This window comes from Trachypithecus francoisi, unplaced genomic scaffold, assembly GCF_009764315.1.
Source record: "Trachypithecus francoisi isolate TF-2019V2 unplaced genomic scaffold, Tfra_2.0 Lachesis_group3, whole genome shotgun sequence".
NCBI classification, from domain to species: domain Eukaryota; kingdom Metazoa; phylum Chordata; class Mammalia; order Primates; family Cercopithecidae; genus Trachypithecus; species Trachypithecus francoisi.
In genome coordinates, this window is record NW_022681468.1 from 77,309,371 (window position 1) to 77,327,996 (window position 18,626).

The window sequence follows — 18,626 nt, forward strand, 5'->3', positions numbered from 1 at the left end:
TTTAATGTTTTAAGGTGTTTCTTAGGTCAAAGCTGAGCGTGCATTGTTTTGTAATCTTGTATAAAATTTTAGCAGGTGGAAATAAGTTTTTCTTCTGTTTACTTTCAAATAGCAAAAACTAGGGTTCACTAATGAGCACTGTAATAATCTGATTTTATATGCTAGGAGCTCATATTGACTGGGAAAATGTTTTTCATTCAAATTAAGACTATGTTATGTAGTTTAAGGATTGCATGAATGCAAGTCTCTCAAAATAGGATATTATAGACATAAATAGCATATAGTTTAATGTAATATTTAAAAATCTATTCTTCCTAATGACAAAAGTTATTTGTAATCTGGCAAGAAGTGAGTTTTAATTCCTTTTAATAATTTTAATTGCACTTTATGTCGAGACGGTGATCTATATATGTATATAGCTTGTTCAACAAAACATGCACTGTTTACTCAGTGCCCCGTGTTTGTCTCAGCAATAGCTTTTTAAAAGAACTGCTACTAGCTGAAATGGAGGGGGAGGGGGGCCTGGACAGAGTATTGTGCAAGTTGAAAGTCTCTGGATGGGGCTTTGTATATCCTACCGGCCAATTTGGGTGCAAATTGGATTTGAAGGCCTGCCTCTGTCCACCTCGGGCCTCTTCCCTAAGCACGTGAAGTCCAGTCTTCAGCCCCACTCAGTCACCGTGATTACCTTCAGAAGACAGAGGGAATCCAGTTGTCTCAGACCTGAAACAAATTCTCTATCATTCTAATTTTTTCCTCATGACTGATGTAACCTTGATCTCTTACACAGACATCTACAAATGTGTACTATTAATGAGTAAACGCAGAAGTCAAAGTAAATGTAATTTTCTGGTATATATCACAGTAAACTCTCTTGCTCTGTCTGCAGTCCCCAGCTCCCCCAAAGAGGTCAGGCCCTTTAAAGAGTGAGCAGTTCCAATGGAAGAATTGCTTAGGAAATGAATTAGATTATTCCTTCTGGAGTTTTAATTAATAACCAAGGCTCCACAGCATACTTCATCTTAGTAGGGAGCAGAACATTTCATTTTTCCATTTGGCAGTGTTATTTAAGTCTTCTTTAGGGCCTCTCCCGTTTTCCGTCAGTGATTCGCCTCTTTTCTTCTTGCTAGCTGCTGGTTAAATGAAGGTGGGCCCCATTTACCTAAAATCCACTCTGCTCTCCATTCCCTGGACAGGGTGTCCTTGGAGTGGCAGCCAGCGCCAAGCTCTAGCTAAAGTTCTCTTCCTGCAGATGCACAGAGAATTTCTGACCTTGTGACGTTTGGGAGTGACGAGATCCCATACGGAGGCATCCAGGTATTTCCAGAGATCCTGTGGCAGGTGAGGTCTGCCCTGGCTGGAGCCAACTCGTCTATAATATCTTCCTAACAGCAGGTAATGGTGCTAACATTTAGTGATTAGAAGTTACTCTTTAGCGTGTTGTATCCTTGTTCTGTGGGTTTTGGTTACAGGTTATACGATTAGGTTTGCAAGAACAGTAGTGAACTAAACTTCTCAGTAAGAGGTCTTCACACCAGGGAAGTGTTACTTTTCTGCAGCAGCCCTGCCTCGTCACTCATTAGGGAGCTGCAGGTTGTCAGCGGCTGCTCTCAGCGCGCGCACGCGCACCCTCAACGTCCCCGGTGGCGCGCACATTCGTGCGCGCGCGCGTGTGTACACACACACACACACACAGACACACACACACACAGCACTAAAACTAAATTAAGAAGCCGATGATTAAGACAAGCGTCTACTAGGCCTGTCATTTCAGCATCCTTCCATCATAACATTGTGGCACCGGCAATTTTGCTTGAGAACCTCGAGTAAAAAAAATCCATGGGAGAGCCTCATCTATGAGAGTGGAAATGTTTAGCTTGTATAAGCTAGGGAGCCACTTCAAAAGTGAGAAAGTCCAAGGCCAAGAAGAGGAGCAGGAAGAGGAAGAGGACAAGGATGAGGATAAGGCCTTGACAGAGACCTCTGGGACTCTCCAGGCAAGTCTCTGTGATGCTGCCAGGTGTTCCAGGCTTTCTGAAGCCAAGTACATACGCAGCCAAAAGAAAAGTCCCGTGATCTTCAGCAAAATGTGCATGGGAGAAGCTTTGTCCCGACATTACCCAAGGGGGAGAACCAGGTATGGAAAGATCCATGATAAAATACCAACAGAGGGCCAAGGGACTTTAGTCTCTGGAAAAACTTCTCAGTCGAATACTCTCTACATGTCTTGTAAACATTTTAAACATAATGCCCACTACCCTTTTACTTGTTTCGCGTTATTTGCCATTGCCCTCCAGAGGGTTAGTGATTTGCTGAAGGACTTAAGTCCCTGATAGTGTGAGGGCAGACCTGTTCTGTTTTTAGACCTGATCCAGTTGTGAGAAATGGTCCCTCACAGCCTGGGGAAGTGCCCCTGAGAGGCCAATTCCTATTTTTCCTCTAGTTGCCCAAGGAAATGGTATAGTCAGTCTTTCAAAGGAGATAGGGGAAGCTCCACAAACAACCACAACAGAGCACAACAAAACAAAACAAAGAGTCGAAGGGGTGTTGGTGAACAAGAATGAAGAAGGCTAGAGCTCAGGTTCTTAGGTTTAACCCCCAGCTCTATCGCATAAGGGAGAAAGTGAGACTTGGCAAAAGCCATTCCACAAAACAATACTAACTTGGATTTTCCATCAGTGGGGTACCAAAAGAGGAAAAAAGAAAATAACTTTATAAATATATATCAAGTGGAAAGAAAAACTTACAGGGCTAAAAATGCTGGGCTAAGAGTTGGAGCTCCTAACTATCCCATCGCTGTTCTTAATTAGTTGGAGCTTCAATGTGATTTCTAGTAGAAGCCTCAATCTCCTTCCGAAAGTGTTACAGGACCTTTTTGAGAAGGTGCGTGTGTGTGTGTGTGTGTGGGGGGGGGTGAACCAAGACTTCTCTTTTGAAGCACACCTCCAAATGGTCCCCCAAATTCCAGTTGTGTGAGAAAAGATGGAAAGGTGTGACTCCCTCGCAATTTTTAGCCGATCACCTTTGAACTAGTCACCGCTCAATAGTTACATGTACACTGAAAACACTGAACATTGCAAGGTCCGTTTATGAGATTAGTAAGTATCTTACAGGAAATGCTTGCACCCATTGAAGGTCTGAAAGAATGAGAGGAGAGAAAACTTCATGAGTGGAGTAAGCAAGCCAGAAAGCACGCAGAGAACCCTTCACCCCAAAGTCTCCCTTCCCATGGGGAAAGTAGTATCTACTAATCAGATCTATCTGCTTTCTTTCAAAAAACCTGCGTGGACAAACCAATGGGCAAGTTTTTACTTTGTGCGGATCTTACATCCACCTGGCCCTCACTCTCCGGTGTCGGTTCCAGTAGGTCTTCCTACCCCAACCCTCGCTCCTCCCCCGCGCCCTTTCTCCAACACGAGGCCATGGAAAATCTGTTGGAGCAGCGTTTCTCAAAAGGTCCAGCTCTTCTCCCTCCCCTGCCTTTCCTCTTGAGGCTGTAACTGCGAGGGTTCCCTTCGAGGAGCTTCGCGGAGCTGGGGCTCCCAGGTCTGCGCGCCGCTGCTCCCTGCGCATACCCGCGAGCTTGCCCTGCGCTCCTTTGTTGCAGACGCTTGCCGAACGCAATCGAGCCAGAGGCCTTGATTCTAGGCGTCATATCTCTAGATGTCCCCCCTTAAAGTTGCCTTTTCAACCTAGGTATCTCGTTTTTTGGCACATCAGGCCGGATATATACCAAATCAATTTTGGGCTAAGAGGTCATCTGCCACGGTAAACGCGGGGATACAGAAAACAGTTAAAGGTATCGAGCCTGTATTGCTATAAAACACATCTCAGCGTTAAAAGACTGGGGTGCATGCAGGTGACGTTAATTCGAATATTCAGCTGCATGTAAGGGGTATTGAACCCAGTGGGGGAGAACCGTAATACCCATATTTCTCTCCCGCTCTTTGGAAGGAGTCGCCTGCGGGGAGGAGAGGAGAGGACAGACTAAGCTACGCGTAGAGCGGCATCAGGAGCAAGTTACCCTTATCATGTGTAAACAAAACAACTCGACTCCTCTGTGTCAGAATCAACAACATCAAAGGTGTCTGTGGGGGGTCATTTTTATTTTTAAAACAATCCTAGATTCTTGTTCAGCAATTTTAGTATCTTCCTTCTGGGTTTGTTCTAAGGCATGCAGGAGAGAAAAGTAACGTTCGAGAAAAAAGCTGGGTCGGCAAGTTTGGCTCCGGAGCCTATGAACTATGAATCACCGCGGTGAAGAGGTTTTCTTTTTCTTTTTCTTTTTTTTTTTTTTCTCACCCTCTTCTTTTCTCCTGGAGCGTGAACTTGTTAGATAAGATAGATGAGGCTACAAGGAAATAGAAACGCTGAAAAAACCCGGCTCCTTTGGAGAGCAGCCTGTGCGGCTGGCAGGCGGCTGCCGCGCGCCCTCCCCCAGCTGAGGGGCACCGGGGTAGCTCCGGAGCTGTCCCAACTTGGGCCTCCTCGGCCCCACCGCGGGGCCAGACATCACGCTCAGATCGCTGCCTTGGCCATGTTACCTTTTGGCCATAGAATACACACCCCGAAAGACGAGAGAACGGCCTCTATTTGAGCTGAGTGTCTGCTCTCCCGCTCGAAACACAAAACAGGGCCCGCAGCTTTTCCTAGAGGAAGTCCCAAACACAAAACAGTCGGAGAGAGGGAGACGCTAGAGAAGTCTGGAATTACACATGAAAGATTATTTTCCTAATTAATTAAAAATAATTCTCTTTTCCTATTTATAAGCATACACACGCTACTGATTACACGTCCCTATTTACCTGAAAAAAATACTTGGAGTATCTTTAGTACACAATGCTCATTCTTAGTCCCCTTGAACATTTACAGCTGATAATGTGGCTGGTTGGGCTCAATTAGCACTGGATTTTGCCCCAGGATTGCTCCCCAGGGCGGACAAGTGGAGCCAACTCATCTCCAGCGACTTTTTCTTCGCTCACGTGCATATCCACGCCAGGGCTTCAGAAGCATTTCAAAATCCCCAGCCTTGGTTTCACTTGATTTTGTTGTTGTTACTGATAAATATTGGGTCGTACACAAGCCACTTGTCAGAGCCTTTGGCTCCATCTCGAAGCTGCAGCTCCTAGCAGGACATTTGAGTCTTGTCCTAGGAACTGGAAGGATTTACTGGGAAAAGAATTACACATTCTCTGCTCCTTCAGTTTTGGAGATGGCCCCTTAAATCATATCATATCGTCTGTCTGCTTGCTGTCACATTTATTTCTTGATTGTTCCGATATGTGAACAATGGGAAGATGTGTGCATCTTTTCCCCCATCTTTTTAAAACAATTATTGAAATGCTTTAAAAAGGGGGGAGGGGAGAAAGTATTGATCCCAGTCCTTTCCATATATTTGGAACCAAAAGAGCATAGACAAATAGATAATTGTTTTAATTGTCGGGGTAGGGGGTGGGTTGGTAGGTAGGACCTTTGGGTTTTGTGTAATTGGATTAATAAATGCAGTTTACCTTTTCGCTCCGCCGTATATATTCTTTCCCTTGATACATATTGCACATGAGCTGAACCCATGGTCTACTTGTCTTAGCATGTTTGAAGCCCCAGACACCCAACAGTATCATTACAGGAAAGATACAAAGCCCCCAAAGACTCCAGGCAGGGAGGTGACTGCCTTTGGGGCCAATGGGGAATTTATCTTGACGTTGAACTATTGTAGGAAGTGCACCCACTCGCTCAGACTCCCTTGCTGCGCAGAGTTCAGGTCTTCCCCATGCTGAAGTGCGGGGAGGAGGTGTGGAAAAAAACAGCTGATTTTTGACATTTCAAAGGGACTCTTTCTATTTATCAGTGTTACCGAAGTGTACGTTACTGGAGAAACAACAAAACAAGCATAGAGCTGCAATTTTCAAGAAAATAGGATCCCCAAATATAAAAATAAAAAAGTAGCAGATAAGATGTATAATTCAATCAAATTACACAAAATTGCTTGAAAATCTAGAACAGTAGCGATCCATTATGCCTCTGTTTTATTAGTGACAAGTACAATTACTCTAAAATAAAGAACACTGGTGAATATATAATTGGCTGTAATCATGTTAGTGTTTGAATAAAAATGACGGGAACATTTAACACTTTGACAACAAAATGTTCAGAAATAACTTATTTATTCAAACAGTTTTTATTTTCCACCAAGTGAAGGAGAAACACAGTTTGCTTAGGAAAATCAATGACTTTTCCCTGCAATAAATAAATATCCAAAAGGGGGAAAAAACAGCCCCACACCTCTGTATTATTACTGTTATTATTTTTAACCAGCAAGAAGCTTAATCTTGTGTTTGAAGTCAGCGCTTATCTAGCGGTTGTTTGGTACCGAAGTCCGCCACCTAGAGGAAGAGCTCTGCAGTCCAGACCCCTTTTCCCGCGGTGACCTCGGGAATCAAAGTTAATATTCCTTTGCAAATTGCTTTCCAAACTAACTCCCCCTCCCTTACCTCCTCACGTCCCCTTCCGCCCCACAACATCGTCACAATATTTTCTTAGTAATTGCTCTGCACAATTGACAGAAGCGCCGCGTCTCCGGCACCGCTGTGCTCTCCCAGGAAAGCGTGAGAGCGCGTTGGGGAAGCAGGTCAGGGAATATTTGGTTCTGGAGAGACAATCCACTTTCATCCACAATGGTCTAGAGCAGCCTGACTTGGGGGCTCATAAAGTGACGGCTGATGGAGGCATCGCCACATTCCAATGCATTCCCCACCGCCCCCCACGGGGCTTTCTTAGAAAAAACAACTGGGATCCCCGGGTACCCGCGGGGCTATTCCCGACTTTTCCCCAGCGCCCCCACTCCCCACCCCAAATGCGAAGATCTAAGATCCTGGCTTTATTTAATCATCTGCTCAGTTATTGAGCCCAGTGGATCCTTTTATTCTCGTAGGTGGGTTGCTTGAAGAACTGAGTTACAAAGGTATTAAAGAGGAGGCCGTGTTTGCAGGGGTCCCCCTGTGGTCAGGAAGACGGACCCAGGAGAACCCCCATGTTTTTACACTGAGCTGAGCCTCTGAGTTTCAAGAAACTTGGGCAGTGTGCGGGAGAAATTGGGGTTGTACTCGGAAGCACCAGGAGCCTTTTTGGATTTTAGTCTTGGTGGATCCTATCGGCTCCTCATACAGAAAAGCCAACCTCACTCTTCAATCTCGAGCTCATCCTCTCAAGTGATTATTGGGGAAGGGAGAAGTTAAATGAGGGAGCATGGGGCTCTGGGAAGAAATGTGACAACAGCATTCGAGCGCTCGAATTCTCCTTAACACCATTGCTGCAGACTCTGCTTCGATCCCCCGTGCCGCCCGCCCTCCAGGAAAGTCTCCCCGCCCCACTTGTCCAAAGTTTTGTTTTTATTGCTTTAGGGCACTTAGAATGTTGTTCAAGTTGAGGATTTCCTAGAAAGGCGAGGAAGGTAGAGTTGACTTAGTTTTGAAAAAAATAGTTATTAATAATAAGACTTCAATTGGGTTTCATTTCTTCTAATTTTCCTTCCTGTCCCCTCCCTCCCTCCTCCTTCCTTCCCTCCTTCCTTTCTTCCCTCCCTCCATCCCTCCCTCCCTCCCTCCTTCCTTCCCTGCTTTTTCCTCCCTTTTCTCTTTCTTCTCTCTCCTTCTCCCTTTCCCTATCTCTCTCATTATCTCTATGTGCGTCTAACTAACTGTATCTCATCTACCTCCTTATATGTGAGAGAAATGAAGCCTCACGAAGGTGGTGGAGGTGACCGTTTTCATTCTAACTTCCAGAACCTCCTTAATTGTCAATTCTCAGTCCCAATGCTGGAGTTTGAAAGACATCCCGGAGATGATTCTTCTCCCTCCCAGAGACGACCTCAGAACCATGGTCTAAGAAGCTGTTTTTCAGACTGTGAAATTATTTTTTAAGGCAGCTGAAATAGATGTTTTTAAAGTAAGCCTCTGAAACTGATGCCCCGGTGCATGCTTCCTCTACGGATTGAGGCGCTCCCTAAATTCACTCCACCCAACCCCTAGGAGCTTAAATCCTCAGAAATGTTTTGTTTTGTTTTATGCAAAACTAGCACTTCCACTCTCAACTCCCAGGTCTATCATTCCTCTCCCGCATTATATTAACGGCGATGTTAGCCTTCCCCTACGTGTTTAGGCTGCTAATGCCGGTCACTTAACGCAACAAAAATGCTCATCTGTGGAGATTTTCCCAAGGCTAGCTGCAATGTTGGCTCTTTTTCCTTTTCTTTTCAGGGCACGTCCATTCCTCCCTGCCCCCTTCTTCTTTTCTTGAGATGGGGACTGGAAAAGGGGTCTAACAACTCTAAGCGAGTGTGTGAAGTTTCCCTCCTTTCTCTTGCCTGCCAATCCATCAAGCGGGGTGGTGAATTTTTGGTTTTCTCTAGAGAGCAGGACTATGGAAGCTTCGGCGTAGATTAGTTCCCTCTCTCAGTTAACTTGCCTTCTTATTTTCCCCAGACATGACTTTCCTTTCTTCTCACCTTAGTCGGTGAAAGCAGTTGGGGATTGCCCTCATGGTCCTTCTGCACCCTTCCTAGCCCCAGGCTTCTGAAGAAAACTCCACTGGCTTTCTTTTGTATTGACAGGGAAGCTGGATTGGAGATCCCCTCTGTATTGAATTGTGTGTGGGTGCTGTGTATGTTTGCTTAGTTTTAATAACTTTATGGGGGAGACTCTCCTGAGCTTGTTGACATTTTTCTCCTGTGGGGAGATTCTCTGGAGCACGGAATCACCTTAACTTAGATGATGATGATCTATTAGGCTTCTTACTTTTTCAAGTAAATTTAGCCTGGGAAAGTCATCTGCCCTCATGATTCATATGTACCTAGTGTCCAAGGAGAAGACCATCGGGGCAATGCAAAGTGAAACTGACTTAAAGGGTAATATTACCCAGTGGGTTTTGATTTAAAAAGATGAGTATCGTCATTGTTCACAGCTGGAACACGTTTACTTCTTAAAAGCTGGTGAAGTGTAGACGTGAGAGCTGTTTTCCCGACTCTGACTCTAGCACTCTTTTCCTATGGATCCTTACGCAAGTTACTTCATCTTTCCAGTTTTTTCTTAATCTGAAAAATAAGTGACCTGCGATCATTAATATATAAAATATAATTCATTCATCAAATTCCCAACAACACCACCACTAAAATATAACTTTAAAAACCATAAGAATGTTTAGAAAACATCGGGGGGCGGGGGGTGGGGAGGGAGGGAAGGAGGAAGAAAATCTCATTCAAACGGCAGCAGCGACATCTAGTGACCAAAATGCTCAATAGTAGCAGTGAAGGTGTGGAATAGTTTACTGAGCAGTGGGTTTTTGAAGGAGAGAGCCATGGAGGTTTTTCTAATAAATCTTGATTGTCTGTCTGGCAAACAACAGTCTTTTGATAATAAAATTCTAAGCTTTGATTATTGTAATACGACATAGAAAGACAAAGGTTTTTACCTCAAATCTGCACATAGGGCAATTAAAGTTGGTTATGAGTATTCTTCCAAAGCTTTAAATTCCATGTCAAAGAACTAGTTCTAAAAAGTAATTTTATTTTGAGGGGGCTTGAAATTTATTTACCTAATTTTCCAAATTATCACCAAATGTGTTTCTACATGAATACTTAACAAAATTGAAAAAAATTAAATTTTTGATATTTTCTTTTATCTGAACTAACCACTTTGATTTGAGATAATTATCTAGTGAACATCAGGGAACATACTAAAAATAACACCATGTTTTAAGTAATCACATATATGCTCTGTCTATATTACCTTGGCTGAAAATATTTTAGAATTCAAAGAAATGGAATTCTTCTGTCTGTATGGATTCTGTTTCTTCTTCTTACAGCAAAGATTAAATGAACTATCTGGGCACAGGAAAATCTTAGTAATGGCAGACTGCAGAGACCCAAACTTTTCAGAATCACAATTTTAGCATTTGCTTGGCATTTAACACGTTAGAGAGAGACAGAGAGTAGAACTCTTCTCATTGCCTGTGACTGTAAGCTGACCATGTGTGTGGGTGTAGTTTGTGCCTGCACTTGCTGAATTATGTGTTTAATTTCCTAATAGCAAAGCAGCTAATGACTACTGGAATATGGAGTCATGTTTTGTAACTTTAAGGGAAATGAATTTTGTTTATTCTATTTTATTTTTCACCAATATTTCCTAGATTTTACTATAAAATTAGGTCACTGGCATGCTATCTAGCTAGTTCTAGAATAGTAAGATAAATATACACGTTGTTAACACTTGGGGGAATTTGAGCTAGTCACAACACTTCTCCTAAACCTTAGTTTTCTTATGCACAAAATCAGAAAGTTGAATCTGCTATCTCCTATAATTCAAAAGATTTTTAAGTAAATAAATCATCAACCTTCATTTGAGAAGACTCGCTTCTGGTGTCTTCATTGTTATTTGCAACTCTTCCGTATCACTCCTGAGTTCTCTAGTTAGGCATCTCATCAGAAATGAGAATTGATGAGCCAGCCCTCCATCTTCTCTATCTTCCTGTCTTGTTGATCTTCCCCTTTTTCTGCTTTTAAAAATAACAAAAATCTCAGACACTCTAGTCACCATTTGCTAACTCATTGGCATGCACTCAGTTCTCCCTTGCTATCCATCTAGAAAAATCATAATGTGAGATAGGACCAAACTGAACACAAAGCTGAGGCAGCTGTATTCAAGTTTTCTAACATGTTCCCATATCCTCATGGTGATGATTAATTATTATTATTATTATTATTATTAGGAACCAGAGCCAAATTATTCTGGCTGCAAATAGCCCACATTTTTCTCTGCTTCTGTGTTCCTGTGAATAAATTTCTTCAGGAGGATGCAATAAAATGTCTCCAAATTCAGTCTGACTAGGGACATCATTACACCCTTTTAGCAGTAAGAGTGTTCACAGAAGGCAAATATCACTCCGTGTTGCAAATATGCTCAGCATTTGATATAGACCTCAGGGAAGCTGAAGACACACATACCCATGCACACACACATACATGCATGTGTGTGTGTGTGTATACATATACACACATATATGTATATATATATGTATATAGAGAATCGTATCTACATTGACCTGGGTTGATAGAAAAAAACAAGTTCATTACAGGGAAAATTCTAAATATATCAAAGGTTTCTTTCTTAGATGTCTTTTTGTTGTTCCGTAGAAAACTTCTTACTCTTCCTACTACTTGGACTTGTATTTAAAATTCACGATGCCATATAAAGTTCACAAGACATGTTTTCTTCTGTAGATTTTTCACAGACCTCATAAACACAGGTATTATTCCATTTTAGAAGTGAGGAGGCTGACCCAGACAGACTAAATTACTTGCTTAAGATCATACCACTAGGAAGACACAGAAAAGGAGTGTGAATCCTGGCTTTGGACAGGCTGCAACTTGCATTTGGTCATTTTTAGGGTTGGAGTCTCCACACTGGGAAACAAGGGGACTGGCTGAGGCTGTTCATTAAACTTCACCAGGATTCCACCGCATGTATTTGAGAAATCTCAACTTTTAAAGAATTTTGGGACCTCCAGTCTGTGTTTGCTACTCCTTGTTCATGTATGATTTTCCCCTCTTAACACTAACAGTTTTATATTCTTTCTACAGGAAGGATAATCTTTGAAAAACAGGTCGTACTCTAAACATCTTTGTTAATTATCTTGGAAACTAAGATTTTAGAGTTGGAGGGAACTAAGACATTTTGTGATTCAGCAGCTCTGGAGTAAGATGATTGTCTGAATCAATGGCTCCTGAGAACTGTGTGAAATGGGAGTCCAAATTATTCTGAGTTCCTGGTGTGGCTTACTACCCATCTCCCTGGATTTTTGGCTTTATGCATTAATACGTTTGGTTACTCCATTCTTGCTGGCCACCCTGTGGACTAGTTTTCCAAGCGGCTTCATTTTCGGCAGCACATTGTAGACCTACCAAGCACTTTACTCTCAGCTGAGAGCTGTTAAGCCTTCGTGGATCTATTTTTTCTCTCAAGTAGCTCTCTGCTGCCCTCAACTGGTGTTCAGCCACCAGAGCTAGCTAGCCTTCAGCATTTACGCGAATCCACTTTACCTTGGCTTCAAGTGAGATGTGGGAGCATCATTAACCACACTGTTTATGGCTTTTATAGCATGGAAAAATAGAACCCAGGCCCATTCACGTCCAATTATGCCCCAGCTTCTCACTTTCTCCAAGTTTGCAGATGGGCGGTGAAGGAGAATATCTGATTTTCACATATCTGTGCTAGAGTATTTGGAAGGGCTCACATGAAAATGTGAACTATTTCCTTAATTATCAAATTGAGATACACTTCAGCTGATAGACCAAATTTTTGAACATGTTGTAGTTAGTCTTAAGAAATATGAAACATTTTGTCTTTGATGTAAACAAGATATATGAATCATATGAAATCCATGAATTACTTGTAAACTTTCTCATTTATTCAACAAATACGTATTGGACATATACTGTATGTTAGACATTATTATTGGTGCTGAGAATATAGCATTGGATAATGGAGGCAAAAACTTCTTCTGCTTTTACTAAGCTAACTTCCCAGTTAAGGAAAATAGACATTAAACAAGTAAATAAGTAAAATACATTTTAAGGGAATGTAACATTCCCATATCTATTTCCTACCCCAAGTACTGTAGCGATTTCATGTTTTTAAGAACATTTTTAGTAAAGTTAAAGAGGCCTAACTAGAGTTTATACAGGGACCATGCATGCTATAAATATTGGATGTGTTATTTATTGATGAATTCATAAATTTATTGTGAATATAGTGTAGACATATAAAAGTATTTGATGCAAATTAGTGTTTGAAACTTTCAGCTGAAGAGACATTTTGTCTTTTGATTCTATACCAATCTCTCCTGTTGAATTGCCTTGTGGTTGGAATATCACTTTGTCACCCACTGTAACAGCTGCCACTAAAGTCCTTGCTATTGCTGCCACTGGTGATGGTCTCTGGTTATTCTCTCTACTTTTCTCTTTGTTTTTATTCTGTTCTCTTACTATGTCTTGTGCTTCTTCTGCAGATAAACTCTGATAGAGACCACTGACCAAATAGAATAAGTTTTCTCTTTCTTATGTGGTGGAAGTACCAATCACAACTAGGGAGGTTTAATCAACTTGTTTTCTTTTCACTACCAGGTCTATTTGAAATAGGTGTTTGTCCTAGGTAAAATGCAGCTGATTTGGAAGAAGCCAAAATATTAATCAAATAATAACCAAGTGGTAGTGGCAATTACAGACACACAGCTTCTAAGTAATATGTTTGTATTTAAAGAAATAAAATAGTCCAAATTCTGGAAAATAAACCCTATGATATAAAACTGATTTTGGGTTGCTGGGTGAGAAGCTTCATCCTTCCCATGAATAATTTTTCTGTGTGGAACTTTCCAGTTAATTTTTATGATACAGATGTCTTCTGCTGGGCAGACATGATACCTTTTCACTGAGCCATGTAAATCAGCACAGGGTTAAGAATATGACACACCTATCCTTATATGAGTTAGAAATGTTTATATTTATTAACACGTTTCTTGAAATATCTTCAGTTTTTGTTTACTTCTGATTTTGCATATCACAGACTTTCTGTAAAAATTTTCTAGTATATTATCAAGAAGATAATAAATGTAAATCATCTATTAAAGTAAAGCTTATATTCTAAATAATTTGGATCATCCTGTGGGTATATTTTGTGTTCAACCTTTTGTTCATTATTGTTATACTGTGAGCATTTCCACATAACTGTTTTTAAAACCTGTAGTTACAAATATCTATATTAACTTACGGATAACGACAAACAATTTAACCACTGTCCATTAACCACTGCTTCACATTTAGGTGGTTTCTAATTTTTCGTTATTAAAATGACTTGAGATATATATCTTTGCACATAAACTTTTTCACCAACTTTCATTATTTCTTTTTAATAGATTTTTTAAGGGAAAGGTTTTTTTGTTTTGTTTTGTTTTGGTGGGGAGGGATCACACAGTATGAATTTGTAATTAGCAGTTACTGTATATTGGTGAATTGTATTTCTTTAAAATTGCATTACTGTAGCCAGGCGCGGTGGCTCGTGCCTGTAATCCAGGCACTTTGAGAGGCTGAGGCAGGTGGATCATCTGGGGTCAGGAGTTCAAGACCAGCCTGGCCAATGCGGCAAAACCCCAACCCTACCAAAAATACAAAAATTAGCCGGGTGTGGGAGTCCATGCCTGTAATCCGAGCTACTCACGAGGCTGAGGCAGGAGGATCTCTTGAACCCAGGAGGCAGAGGGTGCAATGATATAGTGCCACTCCACTCCAGCCTGGGAAACAGAACGAGACTCCGTCAAAAACAGCAACAACAACAGGAACAAAGATTGCTTTCGTGTACATTTGCAGTGATCTATAAAAGTGACTGTTTTGGCTGGGCACGGTGGCTCACGCCTGTAATCCCAGCACTTTGAGAGGCCAAGGTGGGTGGATCACGAAGTCAGGAGATCGAGACCATCCTGGCTAACACAGTGAAACCCTGTCTCTACTAAAAATAGAAAAAATTAGGCCGGGCGCGGTGGCTCAAGCCTGTAATCCCAGCACTTTGGGAGGCCGAGACGGGCGGATCACGAGGTCAGGAGATCGAGACCATCCTGGCTAACATGGTGAAACCCCGTCTCTACTAAAAAATACAAAAAACTAGCCGGGCGACATGGCGGGCGCCTGTAGTCCCAGCTGCTTGGGAGGCTGAGGCAGGAGAATGGCGTAAACCCAGGAGGCGGAGCTTGCAGTGAGCTGAGACCCGGCCACTGCACTCCAGCCTGGGCGGCAGAGCGAGACTCCGTCTCAAAAAAAAAAAAAAAAAAAAAAAAAAAAAGAAAAAATTAGCTGGGAGTGGTGGAACGCGCCTGTAGTCCCAGCTACTCGGTAGGCTTAGGCAGGAGAATCGCTTGAAGCTGGGAGGCGGAGGTTGCAGTGAGCCAAGATTGTGCCACTACACTCCAGCCTGGGTGACAGAGCGAGACTCCGTCTCAAAAAAAAAAAAAAAAAAAAAAAAAATCTGTTTTAATGAACCCTGACCAAATTAAAAAAAGTTTTTTTTGCCAGTTTAAAAGGGAAAATATAATACCTATTACTAGCTTTAATGTACTTTTGTTTACGTACCAGCGAGATTGAAAGAAATTTCTACAAATATTTATTACATTTTAAATTTCATCTTTTATGATCTTTCTGTTGTCTTTTGTCCATTATTTATTTGAATTTTTGTGCTATTGTTATTAATTTTAAGGGCTTTTCTAGATAAAATATTAACCCTTTGTCATCTGGCTCAAATATCTTTTTTTGTTGTTGTTGTTTATTTATTTTTTTATTATACTTTAAGTTCTAGGGTACATGTGCATGACGTTTATATCATGTATAACTCCCCAATGCAATCCCTCCCTCCTCCCCCCTCCCCATGATAGGCCCCAGTGTGTGATGTTCCCCTTCCCGAGTCCAAGTGATCTCATTGTTCAGTTCCCACCTATGAGTGAGAACATGCGGTGTTGGTTTTCTCTTCTTGTGATAGTTTGCTAAGAATGATGGTTTCCAGCTGCATCCATGTCCCTACAAAGGACACAAACTCATCCTTTTTTATGGCTGCATAGTATTCCATGGTGTATATGTGCCACATTTTCTTAATCCAGTCTGTCACAGATGGACATTTGGGTTGATTCCAAGTCTTTGCTATTGTGAATAGTGCCGCAATAAACATGCGTGTGCATGTGTCTTTGTAGTAGAGTAATTTATAATCCTTTGGGTATATACCCAGTAGTGGGATGGCTGGGTCATATGGTACATCTAGTTCTAGATCCTTGAGGAATCGCCATACTGTTTTCCATAATGGTTGAACTAGTTTACAATCCCACCAACAGTGTAAAAGTGTTCCTATTTCTCCACATCCTCTCCAACACCTGTTGTTTCCTGACTTCTTAATGATTGCCATTCTAACTGGTGTGAGATGGTATCTCATTGTGGTTTTGATTTGCATTTCTCTGATGGCGAGTGATGATGAGCATTTTTTCATGTGTCTGTTGGCTGTATGGATGTCTTCTTTTGAGAAATGTCTGTTCATATCCTTTGCCCACTTTTTGATGGGGTGTTTGTTTTTTTCTTGTATATTTGTTTGAGTTCTTTGTAGATTCTGGATATTAGCCCTTTGTCAGATGAGTAGGTTGCAAAAATTTTCTCCCATTCTGTAGGTTGCCTGTTCACTCTGATGGTAGTTTCTTTTGCTGTGCAAAAGCTCTTTAGTTTAATTAGATCCCATGTGTCAATTTTTGCTTTTGCTGCCATTGCTTTTGGTGTTTTAGACATGAAGTCCTTGCCCATGCCTATGTCCTGAATGGTACTACCTAGATTTTCTTCTAGGATTTTTATGGTATTAGGTCTAACATTTAAGTCTATCTGGCTCAAATATCTTTTATAGTTTTTATTGGTCTTTTTAGCCTGTTTACAATATTTAGTTACACACAAATGTAAGTCTTATGCATATTCAGATATTGAAAATGTAATGAAGTTGAAACCTAAAACCTGGGTTTGAATCTATCACTTTTTGTCAATATGAACTTGAGTAAATTATTAAACATCTGTACTTTATTTTTATTCGATATAAGATGGGGTTAATAATGCTAATTTTCTCATAATGTTCTTTGAGGATAAAATGAGTTAAATTTGTAAGGAATATACTTTGAAGGGTACCAGGCAAATGGTAAGCCCAAAATTAAGATTGGACATATTTATTATTGTTTAGAGTATTCAAATTTATAAATGCAAAAGGATTTTTATTACTTTGACATCAGTATTTTACATATGTAAAATAAATTAAATATTAAGTAAAGTTTTATTAACTAAATATCAAATATAGCTAAGAATTTTGGATACCTAGTTTTATAAATTATATATAAATGATTAACTTGATTCTTCTGAGGGAAAATATTATTATGTCTTTTATTCATGTACTTAATACTAGTTTCATTCATTCATTCATTTAAGAGATATTTGTTGACATTTTACTACATGCCATAAACTGTAGTTGAACAAGATAGTGAACAAATGGATGAAAATCTTTGCTTTTCTGCAATTGATGGAGAAACCATAATGAAATAAATTAGTATCATGAAAAATATAGTAGAGAAGAATAAAGGAGATAAGAAGTGCAAAAAAAAAAAAAAAGTACTTGCAATTGCAATTTCAAATATGTTAGCCAGGGGAGATCACTGAGTATATTAGTTTTCTATTGCTGCCTAACAAATTACTACACATTTAAGGCTTAAAAGAGCAAAAATTTATTTTTTTTCTATTTTCTGTGGGTCAGGTCAAGAGTCTAGACACAAACTACCTGGGCCTTGTGCTCAAAGACATACAAAACTGAAATCAAGGTGTTGACTGTGCTCTGGTTCTCATCTGGAACTCAGGGTCATCTCCAAGGTTATTCAGGTGATTGATGGAATTTATATTCTTGTGGTTGTAGGACTGTGGTCTCTGTTTTCTTGCTGCCTCTCCACTAAGGTCACTCTCAGCTCCTATAGGACTGATCCATCCATCATAATCTGAATAATCACCCTTTTGATTAGCTAAAGAAAGGAGTGTTGGTGATCAATTGCATCAAATGTTGCTGATAGGCCAAAATGAGAAGAGAAAATTGACTGGATTTAGTAATATGAAGGTCATTGGTAACCATGAGGAGAACAGATTTGTTAGAATGGTGGAGATGAAAGCCCCTTGGATGATGGTTAAAAATGAATGGGAAGAAAAATTTGAGATAGTGTATAGAAAGTTTATTGAGCAGGTTTGCTGAAAGGGAAGCAAGAGAAGAAACATTAGCTAGAGAGGAGGTGGAGCCAAGAGAGGATTTTTTAATGGGAGAAAAGTATGTTTAATTGCTGATGGAAATGACACAGTAGAGAGGTAAAAGTAAAATCTGATGTCATAGGAGAGAAGGGGGAGAATTGCTGGAGGCACATCCTTGAGTAGGGAAGTGAGATGGGATCAAGTGCCCAAGTTGGAAGGGGCTGGACTTAGATGGGAGTACTGATAGCCATCTTTCATTCCAGCGGGGACAGCAAAGTACATGGATTCAGTAGATTGTGGGTATTCTCTTCTGATTACTTCAGTTTTCTCAATGGACTAAGAAGCAAGGTCAGCTAAAACTGAGCATGATAATGGAAGTGCTTGAAATATGAGTAGGAGAGATTAGGCATGAAAACACCATCAAGAAGAGTGGGAGAGTAAAAGACCAGGCAAATGTAATATGATTGCCAGGCAGTGTTATGGATATACATGAAATACATGGTCATGAATGTAAATGAAATGAGTTTACATGCTATATGTTTTCTTAAGTCATGTTAGTTGTAGGGCCTCCACAACTAGCAAGACAGAAAATAATACATAACCAGGGTTGTGATTCAGACAAATGACTCTGAGCAAGACAGGTAAGGGAATTGGGGATGTGAAAAGGAGTAATTGCAATGATTGGTCATGGAATTTAAGTTGGTAAAAGGGGAAAAAAAGGGAGAGAAGGGGGAAAGAAAAGTGAAAAGCATAAATTGAAGACCTACCAAGCACTATGGTAAATTATTAG